This window comes from Primulina eburnea, chromosome 14 (assembly GCF_022965805.1).
Source record: "Primulina eburnea isolate SZY01 chromosome 14, ASM2296580v1, whole genome shotgun sequence".
NCBI classification, from domain to species: domain Eukaryota; kingdom Viridiplantae; phylum Streptophyta; class Magnoliopsida; order Lamiales; family Gesneriaceae; genus Primulina; species Primulina eburnea.
The window spans coordinates 14503756-14507772 of record NC_133114.1 but is presented as its reverse complement, the minus strand read 5'-3'; positions in this window follow the sequence as shown (position 1 = coordinate 14507772).

Below are 4017 nucleotides of genomic sequence, written 5' to 3'. Positions count from 1 at the left end.
CCACGAAGCCAGCACAGTAGTCCTCGTGCGTAGCTTGCTTTCATGCGCTTCATCATGTTCATTCGAGCCACAGTGCACCCACCAGCACCAACCCCTAGCCCGATCGCTACCCATAACCCTAGGACCCTGATGGATCACCTAGCTCACCCCCAGCCCGAGCCATCTTGATTTTTCTCTTCAAATTTTGTGAGTGTGCCGTGTGTTTTGAGGTATTTTTGGAGGAAAATTTCAGAAAGTGGCGTGTGATTTTTGTGTAGGGTTTAGGGTGCGTTTTTCACTTTAAATAATAATCAATACACTAATAAAATCCTTGGCCCATTTAACAAGTTAATTAGGCCCATTAACGTTTATTTAAAATATTAAAAATAAATTTGTTTAAAAAAGTTTGTGAATTTATTAGCTAGGTTGCCAAAACGTTCGTATTTTTGTTGAAAATCCGACACCGATACAAATTACGTCCCGACGTATAAAATCACCTCAAAACCCCATATTTTCAAAAATAAGAAAAATCATCACTCTTAATTTAAATAATTAAAAACAATTAATAAATAAAAACATTTTCTGTTTTTCAGCCATCGGTCTCTATTCCTCGATCGCAACTCGAATAACCTTTAAAAATACCTTTTAATGCAAACATGTAGAAAAATATATTTTAAACATATAAATATGCAAAACATAATTAAATAATACAATTAAAACATTTAATTAAAATACAAGATAATTTAATAATTGCTTGCGTGTGGTTTGCGCGGATCTTTAAATTTTCGGGGCGTTACACTTTGTTTTTTAAAGAGGATTTAACCTGCTTTTCAAACTGACAAGTAGAATAAATTTTATATTTTGAAAACTCACATTTAGGCATACCAGTTACTAGTTCTTGTTTGCCCGGTTGTGCAATGGCTTTGAAATTCAAATGGTTTAATGTTTTATGCCACAATCAGTTTTGAGATTGATTTGAAGATACAAAACAAACTAGCTCACCGTGTTGTTTGCTCCAACTCACTCTGTATGTGTTTCCACATATATTTCCTGTTAAAATTGTTGAGGATCGAACTTGAGTTTAGAGGGGGGTGAATAAACTCTACTCGTTTTTCGTTCTGATGAGGTACTAAAATCCTGTTAAGGATAGTAGTTGATCTTGTGCAAATACTTTCACCTGATTACAGTAGAACGTGCGGAAACAATATGATGAAGTAGTTGAAACAACAATAAAGCAGTAGACAACAGTTGTTTATGGAAGTTCGAAGATAAATTCTTCTACGTCTCCCCTTCTTCTATTTCCAGAAGGTATAACTAAAAGACTTTGGATATTACAGTACAACACTTGTACACACCCACTTCAGAAGGACTTACACCTCAGCCTACTGAAACTCTTAGTTTCTCAACTCACAAATATGCGAAACACAAAGTTCTGAAAAGACTCTTTTCAGATTACAGACTCTTCTGATAAAATATTAGTGCAGTAAAGATCGTGAAGAGTGTAAGAATTAGTAGCACAAGATGATCTACAAAAGATCAGATATAAGCTATGAAGCATGTGCTACTTTTCTTTGTGTTGAACTTTTAAAATGCTCAAGGAAAACTGATATTCGTTTGATAAGAGAGTAGCTTTGTTCCTTGAAAATGATATTATGCGAAGTGTCTGTTTAACAAGGATTTGATCCAAGTATATATAATTGACTGAGTTCAACTTTCACAATCAGAGAAGTCTTCAGATAACTGATACAATCAGCTTTATTACCGAAATGGGTTCCTGCAGAAAAGCTATAAAACAATCAGTCTTGTTTTATACTTAATTGGGTAATATGCATTAAATGACTCCGTATAGTATCTAATGCTGCAATTAATACTAGTACTAGGAACTCTTTAACGGTAACAATTAAGATAGCAACGTTAGAAGACATTCTCTACTGGTTTGTATTGTTATCCTTTTTCTACTGGTTTAGTTTTACTAGAGCAGCAGCTACTGATAATCTATTCAGTTGTTCTGCTCTGCTGGTCTACTGGTTTTAGTTATGATCGCCACAATAAAATTCATATCTAACAATTTCCCCTTTTGTGGTGATGCCAAAACCTAAACAGTAGAAAATCGTTAAGTAAAACAGATAATCATTTAATCAAACGGATAATGTTAATAACGCATTAAAGTAAACAAATTAATCGGTTCCAATATCCCTGTAAAAGATTTCTTCATTTTGAGGTTCTTGGTCTCTTATGTTAGAAGGTTCAGCCTCATCTTTTGTTTGCCTAACTCCCGCTTGATCTCCTCTATCTCTTCTATCTTCCCCCTTTTTGGCATCAGCGGCCACTACATGGGTAAAGAGATCATTCAGTCTGCCGGAAATATTTTGAATGCCATCGGTTAGCATCTCCAGATACGGGGTCTGAGAAGAGATGCGATTATCTAAGGCAGTGATAGATTGATTTTGAGAGTCAGTCTTGGCATCCAAAAGTTCCACAGAAGTAGACAGGGATCGAAAGATATCATCATGCTCAGTAATTCGAGTGAGTATATCATTTTGAGCAAGCATGATGGCGTTGTGAGTTCTTGAGATAGCTGTTCTGAAAACAGAGGCTTCAGCATACATCTTGTCCGAGGTCTCCTTAGTGAGATAGATGTATTTCCCCATTCGCTCTCGGAAAGATTGAGCACCACTGAATTCCGCAAGGTTTTCACAAGACATGCGTTTTACTAAATCAGAAATGTTGTTGAGGTCGGTTTGTAGACATTGAATCTGATGTTCGAGGTTGAATGCATCTGATTCCGGGGAAGGGGTTCGTTCAAGAATGCGTTGTTTGATCTCAGAAAGACAAGAAGTTGTCGCAGTCAAAACAGGGAGGGAGATAGTCAACGCAGTAGAAACATGAGGAGCATCTATTAAAGTAGTAGAAGGAACATGGTCTGCTCTGCTGTCTGCTGGAAGTGTAGAAACAGTAGGCTCAACAACAACCAGAGGAAGAGTAGTATCTTCAGTAGGAATAGCCAAGTCAGAGGCCAAAACTTCTTTCATAGGTACAGTAGCAGCCTGTGCAACTGAAGATGCTTCAATAGAAGGTGCAGAGGGCTGTTCCAGAAGAACGGTCATTTCTGCTTGATGTGCAGCAGAAAACAACTCTAAGTTCGGCAGTAAAGAAGTAGTATCTGGTTCTACTGCTTGTTGCCCTGGGGTAGGAGATCCAGAAGCCGGCAATTCTAAAGTGGTAGAGACAGTAGGGACAATTGATTCAATGACTTCCTCAACTGAAGCCAGTTCTTGTACAGACAATAGTGATGAGGATTGAATGGGCCTAGTCGGAGATGCAGGAGTACTAAGAGCAGCAGCCTTTGGGGAGGCGGTAGTTCTTTCCTCAACTGTCTGATTCTGCTGAAAGATCAGGACAAGGACAACATGATAAGCAGTAGGCTCTCCAAAGCCTTGTTCTTGAGCAAGAAGTTGCTCATTCATCTGTTTTAATCTGTCAGATAGAATTAAAATAACATTTTGATCCTGAACAGCAGTAGGAACGGCAGGATCAAAATTCGATTGAAGAACATTCAAAACTGATTCTAATTTCTGACATTTTAGTTGATCGAGGATGAAGTTCCGTCTGCGCAAGGCCTCGATGACATTCTCTGTTTTTGCCAGCTGAAAAGTCTTCCTTTCTGCATTCATCAACTTGCTGTAATTCCCTCTTGTTTTGAAGTAGTCAAAAGAGTGGAACAGTCGGACAGTATGCCATTCATCAAAGAATTTTATGTCCTCATTTACAGAGGTCTCAATCTCTGCTAGATGAAGGTCAACGCCGGTAATGGCAGTGGTCTGGTGAACAAAAGTAGGTGGTTCTTCAATCATTTTCCCTTTCCCTTTGTCAGTAGATGAAATGGGCGCAATAGGTCGGAAAGCAGAAGACCCGCTTGCCTGTTCCCAAATAATGATTCCAGATGATGGCTTAAAAGCAGTAGCAGAAGAAGGTGCTGAGATGGACGCAGTAGCGAGTGCAGTTGAGGAAACAGTCGATCGAACAAAAGGAACCGCT